Below are 19,478 nucleotides of genomic sequence, written 5' to 3'. Positions count from 1 at the left end.
TCAATAATCCAGGAAGATCTAATTAGGCAGGTAGTATTGAGAACAGGCAGTCGCACAAGTTGTGAGCTATGAAGGACATTACAGGTGACAATCAGTCCACTGAATTTCAACCAAAAGGAAATTGGTAACCAATGCTCTTGAAGTAGTGTTGTATGGAAAAAATAGAGATGAATAGAAAATGGATATAAAAATATTTCAAGAAGGGTTGCTAGATTGCACGGTGGCGAAAGGCATCTTTGTCCTAGTTCACAGATCATGAGAAACTGGAAAGAAAAAATTTCATCAGGGTCCAGTCCAAGCCGGGAATAAATAAAATGGAGACCGCTTTAGAAAGGAGGTTATAATTTATTAAAGAATGACCACTTGCAGCTGGGAGTGGTGGATTTTTATACCTTCTTGTGCTTTTGTGTTTGGAGTTTCTGTTCCTGTGGCATGAACTTTGGCCTGAGGTTCAGCGCATCCTTTTGGTATTGTGAGGGTGGTGGGTTAATTCTATTATGTCCTAAAAAGTTCATGTCTTTAGAGTTTGGATGGGGTATGTAGATTTTAGGGGTCTTTGTCTTTCCAATCCCATCAACTAAGGCTTGCGACCAAAGTCAAAAATAACAAAAAATGCTTCTTTCAACATATAAAAAACAAGAAAAAAGTTAAGGAAATGATTGGTCCATTAGTGGGTGAAAGTGGCAAGAAGGTGACAAGCAATAGGGAGAAAGCAGAACTATTTAATTCGTTTTTTGCATCTGTCCTTACACAAAAGGAAAAAACAGTCCAACCTACCCAAACCAGTGCCATAAAAAACAGAATAGAAACGCAAGTTAAGATAGGCAAGAAAATGGTAAGTGAGCACCTGTCCAGCCTAGACGAGTTCAAATCACCAGGACCAGATGGATTACACCCCAAAGTTCTCAAGGAACTGGCAGATGTGATCTCAGAACCACTGAACTATATTTTTCAAAGATCCTGGAACACTGGGGAACTACCAGAGGACTGGAAAAGAGCTGATGTAGTTCCCATCTTCAAAAAAGGGAAAAAAATAGATCCAGGAAACTACAGACCTATCAGCCTGACCTCAATACCTGGGAAGATTCTGGAAAAGATAATCAAACAACAAATCAGCGAACACCTTGATGCAAACAAAGTCATCACTAAAAGTCAACAGGGGTTTTTCAAAAACAGATCATGCCAGACAAATCTTATTACATTCTTTGACCAAGTGACAAAACTAGTGGACCAGAGGAATGCTGTAGATATAATTTACTTGGATTTCAGTAAGGCATTTGATAAAGTAGATCACAACCTATTACTTGATAAGATAGAAAAATGTGGGTTAGATAGCATAACCACCAGATGGATTCGTAGCTGGCTGACAGGCCGTACTCAGCGTGTGGTCCTCAATGGAACCGCATCTACATGGAAGGAAGTGTGTAGTGGGGTGCCCCAGGGCTCTGTTCTGGGCCCAGTGCTCTTCAATATCTTCATTAATGATTTGGATGAGGGGATAGATGGGGAACTCATCAAATTTGCAGACGACACCAAGCTGGCAGGAATAGCCAATACTCCAGAAGATAGGCTTAAGATACAGAAGGATCTGGACAGACTCGAACACTGGGCACTATCTAACAAAATGAAATTCAATGGTGAAAAAAGTAAGGTTCTACATTTAGGCAGGAAAAATCAAATGCATAGGTATAGTATAGGTGGTACCTTGCTCAATAGTAGTAACTGTGAGAGGGATCTCGGAGTCTTAGTAGACAATCACTTCAATATGAGCCAGCAGTGTCCTGCAGTCGCCAAAAAAGCCAACACAGTGCTAGGCTGCATTAACAGAGGGATTGAATCAAGATCAAGTAAAGTACTAATACCACTTTACAATGCTTTGGTAAGGCCACACCTGGAATATTGCATCCAGTTTTGGTCACCACGATGTAAAAAAGATGTCGAGACTCTAGAAAGGGTACAGAGAAGAGCAACAAAGATGATTAGGGGGCTGGAGGCTAAAACATATAGGGAACGGTTGCTCGAATTGGGTATGTCAAATTTAACGAAGAGAAGGGTGAGGGGCGACATGATAGCAGTGTTCCAATATCTCAGGGGCTGCCACAAAGAAGAGGGAGTCAAGCTATTCTCCAAAGCACCTGAAGGCAGTACAAGAAGCAACGGATGGAAACTAGTCAAGGAGAGAGGCAACCTAGAACTAAGGAGAAACTTCCTGACAGTTAGAACAATTAACCAGTGGAACAACCTGCCTCCAGAAGTGGTGAATGCTCCAACACTGGAGGTTTTTAAGAAGAGACTGGGCAGCCATTTGCCTGAAATGGTATAAGGTTTCCTGCCTGAGCAGGGGGTTGGACTAGATGACCTCCAAGGTCCCTTCCAACTTTTATTATTATTATTATTATTATTATTATTATTATTATTATTATTATTATTATTATTATTATTACTATTACTATTATCTCCTAGCTTCAAGGCTGCAACCTTTTTGAATAGGATTATCAAATCTGCAATTCTACAGACCTGGCCTCTGCCTAGTTTCTGCTTGGGGCTATTAAGAAAAACTGGGCCTGCTTTTTTGCCTTTAAGATCCTTTGGGGAAATATAATATTATGCCTTTTTAATATCCCCCCAAAATATTTCCTTCTCTAGGAGGGTGGGTGGGTGCTAACTTCCAACAAAACTATGATTTTATTTGCTTGGCCTTATGTGTTATGTGAATTCTGCAGTTGCAAATTGTAAACAAAGGGAAATTAATCAGTAATCAGTAATTTCCAACCAATTCAGATAATCATAGCTAAAATTAATGAGATCTATGAATACAGTTACTGGCTCTATGATTTCCTAGCCCTTCTTATCTATCTTTTCTTATTATGTGTATGGTTATTTAAAATGAAACTGTAACCAAATAGATAAATCTAAGCAAAATTCCCATGTGGATATAAATCATTATTATTTTTTTTCTCTCTGACCTTCCTAACCTTCCTGGCCTTTCTTTTGTAAATGGGCAGATTTATTTCATCATTCTTTCCATGCATTTTCAACACTTTTCTTGCTTTCTGTACTCCTCTAGAATCTTCTGATTACTCATTTCCTTGTGTTAACCGTAAGAAACATCAGCCATTTCCTGCCTACCATGCTAAGGAATTTTGTTGAAATCACAAAGCCTGGATATCCGAAAGGCATGTCCATCTGTGTATATATTTAACGTCCAATTTGGTCAGCTTCCCTCATACAGAACTGAATTTTAGATGTAAAATTTCAGCGACTGCCTCCTTACAAAAGGACATATGTGGAACAATCTTTGCAAAGGAGCCATTTCACCCTCACCAATGGTCAATTCTCCAGTTACAAGTAGATGAGCCATGTTCTTAAGCATACTTACACTAAAAGCTTCATTTGGGTTAAGGTTATTGTGCATTATTGTGTGAGCCCTGCCTAAATGTGATTAAATTTTCATGTAATTACTCTTTAGTCATTACTTCCACATTGCAACTCTCCCACTTTCCCACAAAATAAATATGAAGGGCAGCTTGTCCTTCTCCAGTATAAATAGAAACGTTCCCCTCCACCAAAAATCGCTGTTCCACCTTTTTTCTTAAAATATTTCAAGTTTTCTGAATTCTTGCTGCTTTACTATTGAGATCTGTTGGAGAAGAGAGAAATGACAAGCTGGGTAATGGTATTCAGAAGAGGCTTGGGTATTGCAGCTTTTTAGTCTATTAGATCTACTGCTAAATAATTCAATTTCTGGATTATTTATTCATGTAGGAGGGCTCAAATGTCCTCCTTTTCTTTCATCCCTTCTGCATGTCATGGAAAGTTCCTGACAAAATATTGTAAATGGGCCAGAAGCTGCTAAGAACAGAGTAAAAACCACCTCTTCTATCCTGGCCTATTTTTTCAAGTGAATGTCATTTTATTTGCAAATATAGAATGTATAAAAAGTTAAAACTATCAAAACAGTTTGTCATTCTATTGGTTATCAGTGTCCTACAGTAATTTCTAAATGGATTGCATTAGTACATTAAATGAGATTAAATGAAGGATAAGGAAGTAATACCAGGATTGCATTTATCGCTATCAGTGAGAGAGCTAAGAAACTTGAAAAATCTATATGTTGTGTTCCATTTCTGATTAAACTTTTACTGTTTTTCTGTGAAAAATTGTCATTTAATTAGCCAGCATTTCAACACTACTGTATACCATTATTACAGTTTTGCCAGGATCTATGAAGATTCTCAGACATCCAGGTCATGGTTGGCCTCAAAGGTGCTTTTTCAGGAGTCAACTGGGCTTTTTTGTTTTTCTTTGAAGATGCTTTGCTTCTCATCTAGTTTTGTCAGGAAGAGGCAACTGGAAATCTAATAACTTTCAAGAGATTTCTGAATGTTTTTGATTTTTTTTCCTTCTAATTTCAGCTGAGATGCATACAACAAGCATTTTTTTTCCAATTTTGCATATGAGATCTTGCAAAGGTTTATCTCTACCACACTGGTCATTAGTTTTTACATTTTGAACATCTTAACGTATGTTAACGCTTTCATTGCTTTATATTTTTATTTTAAATTACATAGCATTTGACCTGCGATCTTGGTGGCTTTTAATACTGTATTTCTTTTGCAGATACATACCTTGACAGCCAATAGAGAAATATAAATAATAATAATAATAATAATAATAATAATAATAATAATAATAATAATAATAATAATGATGATGATGATGATGATGATGAAGAAGAAAGTTGGAAGGGACCTTGGAGGTCATCTTGTCCAACCCCCTGCTCAGGCAGGAAACCCTATACTATTTCAGGCAAATGGCTGTCCAGTCTCCTCTTAAAAACTTCCAGTGTTGGAGCATTCACCACTTCTGGGGGCAGGTTGTTCCACTGGTTAATTGTTCTAACTGTCAGGAAGTTTCTCCTTAGTTCTAGGTTGCTTCTCTCCTTGACTACTTTCCATCCATTGCTTCTTGTCCTGCTTTCAGATGCTTTGGAGAATAGCTTGACTCCCTCTTCTTTGGGGCAGCCCCTGAGATATTGGAACACTACTATCATGTCTCCCCTCACCCTTCTCTTCGTTAAACTACACATACCCAATTCCAGCAACCGTTCCCTATATGTTTTAGTCTCCAGTCCCCCAATCATCTTTGTTGCCCTTCTCTGTACCCTTTCTAGAGTCTCAACATCTTTTTTACATCATGGTGACCAAAACTGGATGCAGTATTCCAGGTGTGGCCTTACCAAGGCATTGTAAAGTGGTATTAGTACTTCACGTGATCTTGATTCTGTCCCTCTGTTAATGCAGCCTAGCACTGTGTTGGCTGTTTTGGCAGCTGCAGCACACTGCTGGCTCATATTGAAGTGATTGTCTACTAGGACTCCGAGATCCCTCTCACAGTTACTACTACTGAGCAAGGTACCACCTATACTATACCTGTGCATTTGATTTTTCCTGCCTAAATGTAGAACCTTACTTTTTTCACCATTGAATTTCATTTTGTTAAATAAATAAATAAATAAATAAATCCAATAAAACGTACACCAACAACATAAATAAAACTCAAAGAAGAATTGATTTCCAATTTCTCGTGAGAGGAGAGTGAAGATTATCAGTTTGCTTTCCTTTGCTATACAGCTGTTTTAGAATTGATCAATTAAAAACATAGACATAGGAGGAGTCTAGATTCTTTATGACAGGGAAATCAGACAATGTTATTAATCCCTTATTTAGCATTCAAAACACCTTTCTTCAAAATATTAAGATACTGCACATTATTTCTTTATATAATATATACTGAGAGAGGGATCACCTGGCTTTGTTCTATTACAACATGTTCACAGCATTCCTTTGTCTTATTTCCCCTAACAACAGCCGTCTGTGGGATACATTAGGCTGTGAGACATTATTAAATTTTGTAGACTTAATTCCTATAGGTATCAGTATGTTTCACTAACTGCATCCTACAAAATGGTGGACTTGCCTTGTGAGCTGCCTTAGGATTTATGGATTCATAATGTATGCATCAGGGACGCGGTGGCTCAGTGGGTTAGGACGCTGAGCTTGTCGATCAGATGGTCGGCAGTTTGGCGGGTGAAATCCCTAGTGCCGCGTAACAGAGTGAGCGCCTGTTACTCGTCCCAGCTTCTGCCAACCTAGCAGTTCGAAAGCACGTAAAAAATGCAAGTAGAAAAATAGGGACCACTATGGTGGGAAGGTAACAGCGTTCCGTGCGCCTTTGGCGTCTAGTCATGCCGGCCACATGACCACGGAGACGTCCTCGGACAAGCGCTGGCTCTTCGGCTTTGAAACGGAGATGAGCACCGGCCCCTAGAGTCAGAAATGACTAGCACGCATGTGCGGGGGAACCTTTACCTTTACCTTTAATGTATGCATCAGCTTACATGCCTGGGATATCCTTCTTCCCATGTGAAAAGGGGCTGGTGACTTATATGTCATAATAGTTTAACAAAACATTTGCTAAATCAGAAATCTAGAGCTATGATTCTCCAGGGTTTGTGGCCAAATAAACAAAGATGGGTGGAATTCATATCTTCAGGCAGCTGCCCAAATTGCCAGCATTCATGCAGAGGTTTCCATTGTCCCCAGCAGTCCTTTTCACCCTGTTGCTCTGATTCAGTCAGAGTTGGGCAGTCACTGGGAAGCTGTCTTTAAAAAAATGAAAAATCACACAATGAATTTTGCACAGCACTGATGCCAGCGGGCAGGAGCTCTTTTGTTTTTTGTTTTTTATTTCCCAGTTCTGCTTGACAGTGATGCAGCACCATTGTGGCAAAGCAGTTTAGCAGTTTGATTGCAATATTGCTGCTGTCAAGAAAACCCACAGATCTAGAGGAGAGGCTGCTATGGGGATGGGATGTATATGTGTGTGTATTTTTGATGATTTATTTTATTTTTTATTTATTTATATGCTGCCTTTATTATTTCTACAAACATATGGCAGCAAACGTATCCGACATTCCTTCCTCCTCCTATTTTCCCCACAACAACAACCTTGTAAAGTGAGTTGGGCTGAAAGAAAATGACTGGCTTAAAGTCACCCAGTTGGCTTACGTGGCTAAGGCAGATTAGAACTCATGGCCTCCCAGTTACTAGATTAGTGCCTTAACCACTAGACAAATTGGCTTTCAGTGTGTGTGTGTGTCTATGTATGTGTGTGTGTGTTTACCTGTGTATACGTGCATATGCATATATACATATATTTTCATTCTGAGGAAGGTCTGTGTGATTAGTAGGGTTGATACCAAATGAATGGCAGATAATCATATCCATGCACACTAGTTCTTATGTCTGTGTTGCATTTCACACACACACGCACACAGAAAGACACAAACAGGGACAGAGTAGACTAAGAGAAGGTGATTTATGGAAAACTGAAACCTGTAGGTAGTATTCCAGTATCTGAGGGGCTGCCACAAGGAAGAGGGGGTCACGTTCACCAGAGCACCAGAGGGAAGGACGAGAAACAATGGTTGGAAACTGATCAAAGAGAGAAGCAACCTGGAACCAAGGAGAAACTTCCTGACAGGACAATTAACCAGTGGAAGAGCTTGCCCCCAGAAATCGTGGGTGCTCCATCACTAGAGATTTTTAAAAAGAGGCTAGTCAGTCACTTGTCTGAGATGGTATAGGCTCTCCTGCTTGAGCAGGGGGCTGGACTAGAAGACCTCCAAGGTCCCTTCCAGTTCTATTCTATTCTAAGGGCTGGGCATGATAAATAGCGACAAAACACATAACTTTGCCACAATTTAAAGAAGATTACCCATGAATTTTTTAGGGAGAGGCTGGGAAGTTGAGAAACAGCTTTCTTCCACTGGTGATATGCACAGACCTTTTTCTTACAGTTGCAAGAAAAAGTATGTGAACCCTTTGGGATTACGTGGAGTTTTGCATGAATTGGCCATAAAATGCGCTCTAAACGTCATGTAAGTCACAACAATAGAAAAACACAGTCTGCTTAAAATAATACTACACAAACATTAGCTGTTGTCATGTTTTAATTGAACATAAGATGGAAACATTCACAGTGCAAGGTGGAAAAAGTATATGAACCTTTGGACTTAATAACTGGTTGACCCTCCTTTGGCAGCAATAACCTCAACCAAACGTTTCCTGTAGTTGCAGATCAGACCTGCACAATGATCTGGAGTAATTTTGGACCACTCCTCTTCACAAAACTGTTTCAGTGTAGCAATATTCTTGGGATGTCTGGTGTGAATTGCTCTCTTAAGGTCATGCCACAGCATTTCAATCGGGTTGAGGTCAGGACTCTGACTGGGCCACTCCAGAAGACGTATTCTGTTCTGTTGAAGCCATTGTTTTGTTGAATTACTTGTATGCTTTGGGTCATTGTCCTGTTGCATCACCCATCCTCTGCGGAGCTTCAGTTGGCGGACAGATGGTCGTACATTTTCCTGCAAAATGTCCTGATAAACTCTGGAATTCATTTTCCCATCAATGACAACAATCCGTCCAGGCCCTGAGGCAGCAAAGCAGCCCCAAACCATGATGCTTCCTCCGCCATGTTTTACAGTGGGGATGAGGTTTTGATGTTGGTGTGCTGTGCCTTTTTGTCTCCACACATAGTGTTGTGTGTTTTTCCCAAACAACTCAATTTTGGTTTCATCTGTCCACAGTATATTTTGCCAGTAGTGCTGTGGAACATCCAGGTGCTCTTTTGCAAACTTCAAACGTGCTGCAATATTTTTTTTGGACAGCAATGGCTTCCTCCGTGGTGTCCTCCCATGTACTCCATTCTTGTTTAATGTTTTCCTTATTGTAGATGTGTCAACAAAAATGTTAGCATGTGCCAGAGATTTCTGTAGGTCTTTAGCTGACACTCTAGGATTCTTCTTTACCTCATTAAGCATTATGCGCTGTGCTCTTGCAGTCATTTTTACAGGACGACCACGCCTAGGGAGAGTAGCAACAGTACTAAACTTTCTCCATTTGTAGACAGTCTGTCTTACCGTGGACACATGAACATCAAGGCTTTTGGAGATACTTTTGTAACCCTTTCCAGCTTCATGCAAGTCAACAATTCTTGATCGTAGGTCTTCCGAGAGCTCTTTTCTGCAAGGCATGGTTCACATCAGACAGTGCTTCTTGAGACCAGTAAACCCAAAACAGGTGTATGTTTTTAAAGGGCAGGACAGCTGTCAGCAACACATCCAATATCATCACACTGATTGGAGTCAAGGTTGGCTCACTCCTGGCTCCAATTAGCTCTTGGAGAAGTCATTAGGCTAGGGGTTCACATACTTTTTCCACCCTGCACTGTGAATGTTTCCATCTTATGTTCAATTAAAACATGACAACAGCTAATGTTTGTGTAGTATTATTTTAAGCAGACTGTGTTTTTCTATTGTTGTGACTTACATGACGTTTAGAGTGCATTTTATGGCCAATTCATGCAAAACTCCACGTAATCCCAAAGGGTTCACATATTTTTTCTTGCAACCGTATGCCCTTCTCCTAAAACCAATTTTGCCCCTTACTCTGGCCTCCACTTTAGTAAATGGGTCATCCCCAGTAGCTGCATGCTTTTCATTCCACACTATCAAGAATGAATACATATTAAGATAAATAGCCCCATTCCTTTGCATCTTCCCCCAAAATATTCTCTGCACTCGACTCTTGAAGTCTGATACATACAAATTGGTTTTACTTTCTTACATTTCTCCACCTTTCCCCTTTTATGTTAATGCAGTCTTACTAACTGTGACACTTTAGCATTTTCCAGAATTTCTGTAAAGTTATCCAATATTGGAAATTATAATTGCTATTCAGATATCTGGAGGGCCACAGGTCATTTTCCCATGCCACCACACTCCCAAAATTAGAGCTTCGAGGCCAGAGACAGCTGTATTGTGATTCTGTTGTGTCCAAAATGTCCTGCATTTTTTTCCTATCACATTTTAACAATTGCTTTAAAACATTTAAAGACAATGTTGTTTAAATTCTCTTGGTTAGGGTGTGACTTCCTTTGCATTTTTCAGTGATGAACATCCTGTTTTAATTATATAATAATCTCTCTGATACTGTACAATCCTCATGGATTCCCGTATTTCTATTAAGCCCCAGAAGAAGACTTTGGGAAAGATCGGTGGGCTGTTGGAAAGCAGCTTGACTGGGCATTGTGGGCTGTGTTGGAAAATGTCCAACAGAAAATCTACTCAAGGACATTCATCCAAGGAAGTTAAATGTTCAAGCATTCTGAGAACAATTGAGAAGTAGAAACATTTTTGAGAAATTGCAAGGCAGATTTGGAGATGATGATGATGATGATAATAATAATAATAATAATAATAATAATAATAATAATAATAATAATAATAATAATAATAATAAGTAGTAGTAGTAGTAGTAGTAGTAGTAGTAGTAGTTGGAAGGGACCTTGGAGGTCATCTAGTCCAACCCCCTGCGCAGGCAAGAAACCCTATAGTACTATTTCAGACAAATGGCTGTCCAGTTTCTTCTTAAAACCCTCCAGTGTTGGAGCATTCACAGCTTCTGGAGGCAGGTTGTTCCACTGATTAATTGTTCTAACTGTCAGGAAGTTTTTCCTTAGTTCTAGGTGCTAGTTCTAGATGCTATTCTGTACTTTGGTTGACACATTAAATAATAGAAGTAGATGAAAAACTGCACAGGAAATCTGATTCAACCCCAGGGAAAATGCTTTCCATAAAGCAACTCTATTATATCCAGGAGGACCAACACGTTAATTGGAGTTTTAGTCCAGATCCTCTCTTAGCTTTTTTAGTCCAGATCCTCTCTTAGCTTTCTTCTCCTAGACTGGAATAAATAGTTCTGCTTGAAAGCTTCATAGGGTGTAGCTTTGCAACATAAATCTATAGACTCTGAACTAAACAATGAAATTCTAATAGACACCAATAGTCCAGGCAGAACACAATTGTACAGTTTGCTGTTGTACAGATTTTCTAACTTTAGGCCATAAACACAATGGGCACATTTCCACTGATAGATGACTTGCAAAATTGTCCAGTCCTGGGGAATTAATGAAGTATTCAATGAGAATATTACAAAAAAAAAAGGCAGGAGGGAGAAAGGAAGGAAGGTTCCAAATGAGATTTACTGATGAAAAATAAGGATATAAAGTCATTTGAAGGATGGAAAACCATTGCAAGCTGCCCAGAGTCACTCTGGATAGCGAGGTGGGCAGCATATAAATTTAATAAATAAAGTAGATGTCAGTCCCAACATGACTAGATCACATTTGTATGAAAAATGTAGATATGATATAAGAACAACCAGCCAGTTTGATACAGTAATTGAATCAAGACCTTGGAGAATTGAAAGGTCAAAATTAAGTTAATATATAATTTCTCTTTCGACTGCTGGGCGTGTGGAGAGCTTTGCCTCATATCTGGCTCTCGGCCCGTTACACATCTCCACAGTGAGTGTTGCCAAGGGATTATCTGATTCACTGTTTTAGTCTAGTTTCACCCAAACATCCCCAAACCTGGAGCAGCTCCAAATTCTCCACGACCAGTGCCTTGTCCTAGTTACCTTATTTTCCATTACCTGCTACCCATAGCCTTTTTTTAATTCCACTCCTCCCTGAGCCAGCCATAGATCCCTTACTCTCTTTCAATGTTTTATTCTGTTTTTCTTCTTGCCCTATGTGAAGCACCACCCTTTAAATTGCAGCCTTGGTATATTCTGCTGCTCAGTCCAGCCCAAAGCCCTCAATAAATACTGTTTCCCCGCTCCTGCACAGACTTGAAGTCTGTTGGATATTGAACCTGAATTGCTCTGCAGGCCTATTAAGAAATCTTGCCTGCTGTGCCTGCCACTTTTCACTGTGTTCATCACAAAAGCAGTATTGCAATGTCACACTGCAAGCTCCCCCCCTCCCCTTTGGGTATGTATGAGGCAGCATGATACATATAGAATAGGACCAAGACTTGAATACCACAATAATGCTTTCTCTAGTAGTCTCTCCCACTCTTGGTTCCTGTAGATTCTGCTGAAGACTAAATCAAGGTGAAGCAGATAACCAGGAACTTGGGCAGGATAGTTTGGATGTTAAAAAAAAAAGCACAGAAATTTTATCTTAACAAAATGTAACAGATGAGATATATACAATGATAAGGCTTCCTTGATGAATTAAACATTGTTAAATTTGGTGTGGAGTTTTGAAATAATATATAACGAAAAGCTGCTGGACCAGAATCTAGCCTTATCAACGTAGTCAGAAAGGCAGATCAGATTGTTTGAATGTTTGGCGCATTCCTGTTTCTGATCTCAACATTTCAATGAATCTATAGCCTTTGGATCCCATAGTGGATTTTCACCTTCCATTAAACAAAGTAGATTCTAAAAGCAGAAACCTGTTTCTAGGATGCCATCTGTTCTAAATTTCAAACATTTTTTCCTTATTTAAAAGTTAACACTTTTCCCAAACGAATAATGAGGAAAACATATTTTTTCTTCTGTCCTTTCTAGACGTAGACATAACTTATTTTGCCTGTCATTTGCACAGTCTGTTTGAGATTATATTACTATCCAGTTCTGCTCCTTGAGAGCCCCATAAATATTAGAAGACTGCTATCATGTCACCCATAGTCCTTCTCTTCCTTAGACTAGACCAGGGGTCGGCAACCTTAAACACTCAAAGAGCCATTTGGGCCTGTTTCCCCCAGAAAACACCAGGAGCCGCAAAACCCTTTTGATATCTAAAATGAAGATAACACTGCATATATCATTTTTTTAACCTACGTCTAAAAAAACTATAGTGTCTTGCATTTATGAAATCAATGAACTGCTACAGAGAAAACATTGTTTTTTTTATTTCTGCATGCAACAAAAGCATTTTGGACTCCAAAAAAAAAAAAAGATGCTGGGTTGAAGGTTACTTTCAAATAAAATATTCAATGTCTCTTTGAGTCCTCGTCGTATTTATGAAATAACCACATATTAAACATACTGATAAACCAGTCTCATCAGCAGTGAAAGCAAAGGAATCTGCCCACACACCATTAAACGTTCTGTTTTCTTCTGAAACTTTTCTTTTCTTGGATTTATCCATGGTTGGCCTACTGAGGGTCGAAAAGCACAATAAATCTCATGACCGTGGGTGTCGCGGATTGGCAGTTGTGACGCATATTTTGAGCAACCGGGAGCCACAGCAGAGGAATGAAAGAGCCACATGCGGCTCCGGAGTCGCGGGTTGCCAACCCCTGGACTAGATAACCATTAATTGTGTGCTTTAGCCTCTAGACCAGGGGTGTCAAACTCGCAATGTCACGTGATGTGTCGTGACATATCGCAACTTTTTTTCCCATTGCCGGCAATGGGGTGGGCGCAGTTTTGCCATGAGGCGTCAGGCCCGTGGGCCGGCAGTTTGACACCCCTGTTCTATACCCTTAATCTCTGTTTCTCTTTGATTCATGCCCTTACTTTTTTTAAAAAAATGAGAAATAAGAACGCAGCAAAGATGGAGTGGTGGGTGGCCGTCATAGATTCCCCACATTTAAAATAACTGTTTATGTACCAAATCTTTAAATGGAAAGCAAAGCCGCTGCAGGAGGGGAATATCTGAACTTGTTTTAGAGCAAATTGGACTGCTCTGATCAAAAGCAGCAACTTTGCCTCTGCAGAGATGTATGCTAAGGGCTAGGGCAGCCTGTTGAGTCTCCTGTCTCTCCTGTCTTTAATCCTGTGAGCTGCTCCTGTGGAAAAGAAGTAAGCAGCAAGATCAGAATATTATTGTAATAAATAAACAGAAGCTACCAAATGCTTTTAAAGCCTGCAAAGATTTTAAAGAGAGGCTAGATTAATATTTCTTTTAAATATAGGATCCACCAGGTGTGGCGTAAGAGGCTGGAGAGACCAAGAGATTACCTGGTCCAGCATTCTTCCCCCTTATTGACCCTCCAGGTGCTTCCCTCAAGCTCACAAGCAGGAAATGGGGGCAACAACATCCTTCCGTCCAGGTCCCCTTTCACTGGTATTGAAACCTCCTCCCTCCCAAATCTGACACGGGAGGCATAATTGTTGGAATTATTCTTTCCCTTTATGAATCTGCCAGCTGCTTTTTACAGCCACCCCTGGAGCCAGGATGTCCAATAGTGCTAGATTCACCCACTTATCTATGCACTGTGTGTAGTGAGCTCTCCTCTTTACGACTTTATGGCACTCGTTAGTTTCATCAGATGAATTGCATCATTATGGAGAGACTCCTAAACTTGGAAGGGCCCATTACAGCAAGTCCAGTTCAATGCTTTGAGCAGGAGACCACGTGTGCAAGATTGGGTTTTCTCCAGCTTTAAATATCCTATTTGAGCTGAAATGTACACAACCTGAACAATTCACTGTGGTGGCCTACACTGGAGATGAGATTCCAGGGCAATCTGCTACGTGCTGTTCAATACTAGCAAATATTGTTTATGTTTTTCTCATTATATCAGTCTGTGTGTCTGTCTATCATCTATCTATCTATCTATCTATCTATCTATCTATCTATCTATCTATCTATCTATCTATCTATCTCTTATACATAGATTGTATTTATTTATTTATTTATTTATTTATTTATTTATTTATTTATTTATTTATTTATTTATTTATTTATTTATTTATTTATAGTGTATTTCATACTAATATTAATCCCCAATACAGAATTTACCTACTCCCATCTTCCACATCAGCCATGTACTTAGATTAGGTCCTCATATATTAAGTTTCATTTTAATGTATTTAATTACTTATGTTTTGTTAATATAAAAATTATATTCCATTCCTTTAATGTAGATGCATCACTGAAAATGGCTAATACAAAATTTAAATCATTTAAAAGAATAATATTAAAAAGTCCCCCAAATAATGACAACAGAATTACCAAATTAAAGCATACAGTAGAGTCAGCAAGTAATGTATTTGAAATAAAATATTCCAATATCTTTGGAGCAAATGCTGCCTTCCTAAAAAGGAAGTTCCTTCCCAATTGACTGAGGCCATCAGAGAGGTGCCAACCTGATTTCCTGAGGCAGGGAGTTCCACAGTTTAGATGTAGAATTGAAAATTCTTTTTGTCTTTATGAAATAGGTGGGAAATGGTGAAGGGATGTCTAACACTATGGAATCGTTAGATTGGTTTGGAAAAAGCTACTTCCTAAAATATATCAGACTACAGATTATTTAGGAGCTTGAATGTTATCATCAGCATGGTGAATTGTGCTTGATCTCACTTAACTAGGTGATAACTAACAATTTTAGGACCCATGTAATCTGTGGTGTGAATTCAGCCAGCTATGGTTTATTATTTATTTCTATCTTGCTTTCATTATTTTATGTATGTATGTATGTATGTATGTATGTATGTATGTATGTATGTATATTTCATGTTTCTAGACCAGGGCTTTTCAACCTTTTCACCCATTGTACCACTTTTAGGATATGGCAACATCCGAGTACCACCAGTCGCCTAGCAAGGTGTCAAAAACTTGATGACCAAAAAAAAAAAGAAAGGAAAAAAGTGATGAAGTACAGGTAGTCCTCAACTTACAACAGTTTGCTTAGTGACTGTTCGAAGTTACAATGGCACTGAAAAAAGTGTCCCCCAAGCCACAGCCCAGCGGCGCTCTTCCTCCTGCCTGAGGTGTTCATTGTTGTGAGCATTTCTGTTGAAAATTGGCAGTGGGGGTGGGGTGGGGAGGTGTTTGGTTTTAATTTCCCTCCCCCAATCTGCTGGGTGGTTGCAGCAGGTTTTGGTCACTTCACATGACCCTGGGACACTGTGACCGTCATAAATATGAATCAGTTGCCAAGCATCTGAATGTAAATCACAAGACCCTGGAGATGCTGCAACATTCCAGCTGATCGGCGCTTCTGACCTCAGAAGCACCAGGATCAGGGCCAAGCTCTAGCTGGAGCCTGGCGCTGATCCTGGCACTTCCACTGGGCCCTGAGAGCCCCAAAGAAGCGCTGATCCTGGCGCTTCCGCTGAGCCCTGACAGCCCTGCAGCTCCAGCCATCTCTCGCTTAGGCTTGTGCGGTGCTGCCACCGGTTCAGCTCATTCCCCTCCCTCACTACCACTTTTCTAGGATGGTCGCGTACCACCTGCCAGGTGCCAACGTACCACAAGTGGTACCCGTGCCACTGGTTGAAAAGCCCTGTTCTAGACCGTCCATCTCCATCCCCCCTTTATTCTTTTATAAATAACTCAAAGTGGTGAGCATACCTAATACTCGTTTCTAGTCCTATTTCCTCTACAACAAGGGGAGGGTTAAGGTTGGGCTGAGTGAAAGTGACTGGCCCAGACTCACCCACTCGGCTTTCATTCCTAAGGTGGGACCAGAACTCACAGTCTCCTTACGATTGGGCCAAAGTCACTCATCTGGCTTTCATGCCAAAGGTGGAACTAGAACTCACAGACTCCTGGTTTCTTAGTGCCTTAACCACTAGACCAAACTAGCTATTGAAGTATTGATAAGCTATTCTGTAAACCATAGTTAAACAAAAATGGTCTAATGCAGTGAGAGTCTTTGGATTGTGAAAGGTGAAAAATAAATAAATAGATAGATAGATGTGTGAAGCCCATTAAAAATGATCTTTTCAGCCCTGGTCCTTTGACACCGACAGATGCTGGCCCTTGGTGAGAGGAAACAAATGATTTGTTCAGGAGAGGAATCAGGAAACTGGATCTGCTGCTAATATACTGGGAACATTTGGGACCCATCAGTGAAAGGAAAAATAAAACGAGTGTCATGTTCATGCTGTCCAACTTTGGCTTTCCTCCATTGTTTGCTTAGGTTCAGGAAGGAACAAAAACAAAGTAGTCTGATTTTTTTTGCCATTTGTTTTTTTCCGCTCTCACAAAATTATATACACCAACAAGCTTATCCAGTCAAACGCATGATTTTCTGGTTTTAGAAAAGGATAGTATCCAAAGCTGTCATGTTTGGGGCAAAGGTCACCTTGCGTCTGATTTTTCGCACTCTGTAATTTGGCACAAGAAACTGCAATCACACAGGAGAGGAAGTGACCCGTGTGGATTGGCTGTGGGGTCCTGGAAGCTCAGCTTGCCAAAAAGAAGAGAGAGAGAGATTATGCATACCAAAAGTCTCTGGGATGAGAGGACCAGGAAAGGGGCTGCCTTTGCTGGTTGCCTCGGGGCTTCCCTTTAATTTTTATGCTTGCAAACAAGTTTCAAGGATGCTGAAAGGGACACTGGACATTGATTGATTGGGACTTATATGCCGCCCTATCTCCCGAAGGACTCAGGGCGGCTAACAACAGTAAAATACAAGTAAAAATACAAATATTAAAAATTAAACTATATCTATAGCCCAAACTACAACCAATAAAACCTTAAAACCATATGTAGTGGAAACTACAAAGCGCTGGGTTTAAATCCGTTTAACTGTAATCCACACTAGCTGCTGTTGAACTGTCCTTCAGTTGACCACCCTGGCTTCAGGATATATTTATTTATTAAATTTATATGCTGCCCATCTCACCGATAAGGCGACTCTGGGCAGCTCGATTATTCAAAGGCTTTTTTTTTTACTGTGTCAGTGACATCAGGCCATGGAATGTGCTCAAAAAAAAAAATGGGAATCCCAGAATATCTCACTGCTCTTATGAGGAAGCTAGGTAAAAATCCGGAAGCCCCAGTGTTTACAGAACAAGGTGAAAGAGACTGACTCAAACAGACTGGCTCCAGTTTGGCAGAGAAGTATGACAAGGTTGTCACAAGAACTGGGGTGCCCCCAACAAGAAATAATCTTTTTCCCTTTCTGCTCAAGCTTTGAACAGGTAGTTTGCCAACTTATCCAGTGGATTAGCACAGCACACACAAAACCTGGTTAATGTTATTTGTTTGTGATTATCTTTTTTTTAGCAGGAATCAACAACTTTCGCTGGCTCCCAGGTGCTACCATAGGATTTTCCACCACTCAGTTTCATGCGTTGAAGGTTTTTAGATGAGCACCGGCCCCTAGAGTCGGAAACGACTAGCACGCATGTGCGGGGGAACCTTTACCTTTACCTTTTATCCTGGGCCAAAAAAAATAATAATACGCTTATGCTGTGCATTTGTGTGATTTCTAGAGGAGTAAACAATAAACTAAACATGAGCTAGCAATGCTTTATTGCTGCTGAAAAGGTAACTGAAGTGCATGAGAAGACCATAGAGTCTCAAATCATGGAAAACAATTGGTTTACTCTACTCTGCCCTGGTCTGGGCCCATTTAAAATACTGTGTTTTGGGGGTCAGTTCAAACAGGCTAGTTACACATTGGAGTCACTTTGGAATGGAGCTTCCAAGATGGTGAAGGGTTTGGAAAGCAAAGCCTACAGGGAACAATGAAAAGATCTGGGTATGTTTAGTCTAGAAAAAATACAAGCGAAGGAATCATACCAGTTTCCTACTATTTGAAGCTTGTCACACAAGGAAAGTGAGCTTCCTTATTGTTCTATAAGAGAGGTGTAGATCCAGTGGCTTAAAATTACTAGGGAGGAAATTCAGGCTGGTCTTCAGGAGCAATCTCTTAACTATATAAACCAGGGGTAGGCAACCTCGGCTCTTTTATGACTCATGGACTTCAACTCCCAGAATTCCTGAGCCGGCTGGCTCAGGAATTCTGGGAGTTGAAGTCCATGAGTCATAAAAGAGCCGAGGTTGCCTACCCCTGATATAAGCTATCAGCTACTCCAGGAGGGTTTTTTTTTTAAAAAAAAAATCAGGCCATGGAATGTATTAATTCAAGAACCCCTGCTTAAAAGGAAATGTGTGGATGTCCTTTGGGAAAGAGGGGAAGAGATACTACCTCAGAAACAATCAGACAAGAGAGGCAGGAGCTCCCAGTGTCTTAAAGGCCAGAGAAAGAAGTTACAAGACACCAAACTGTTAAAAGTGGCCGGTGGGAACTTTGTACTTCCAGACTTGCAAAACTGCTGTCCACCCTCTCAAGTAAAGCAGACAGGAGACATAGACCAACTAATTCTTATTTTTTTTATTGTAAGGCTACATTAACAGAAAGATGAACAGAATCCTCTTGCAAGTCTGAAGGTACAAACTTCTCATTGCCACTTTTAACTGCTTACTCCTTCCTAAGAGACTTTGGAAAAAGCGCAAAGAAGAGCAACTAAAGGCCAGGAGACAAAAACATATGAAGAATGGTTACAGGATTGGGGTTTGGCTAATCTAGAGAAAGGGAGGACTGGGGGGGCAGGGAGGGGGCATGATAGCAATATTCCAGTATTTGAAGGGTTGCCACAAAGAGGAGAGGGTCAGCTTATTTCCCAAAGCGCCTGAGGGCAGGACAAGAAACAATGGATGGAAACTAATCAAGGAGAGAAGCAACCTGGAACTAAGGAGAAACTTCCTGACAGTGAGAACAATTAACCAGTGGATACAGCTTGCCGTCAGAAGTTGTGGGTGCTTCATCACTTGAGGTTTTTAAGAAGAGACTGGACAGTCACTTTTCTGAAATG

The 19,478-nt window shown here is 40.2% G+C and overlaps 1 protein-coding gene across 1 annotated transcript in view; it reads left to right on the top strand.

Moving 5' to 3' along the window:
* Positions 1-19,478, top strand: part of LOC310632727 (uncharacterized protein) — a 474,991-nt gene that overhangs the window by 293,646 nt on the left and 161,867 nt on the right. The window lies entirely within an intron of this gene.

This window comes from Vipera ursinii, assembly GCF_947247035.1.
Source record: "Vipera ursinii genome assembly, chromosome: 1".
Lineage (NCBI taxonomy): Eukaryota > Metazoa > Chordata > Lepidosauria > Squamata > Viperidae > Vipera > Vipera ursinii.
The sequence above is the reverse complement of the archived record's forward strand: the minus strand, read 5'-3'. Positions and strand labels throughout refer to the sequence as shown.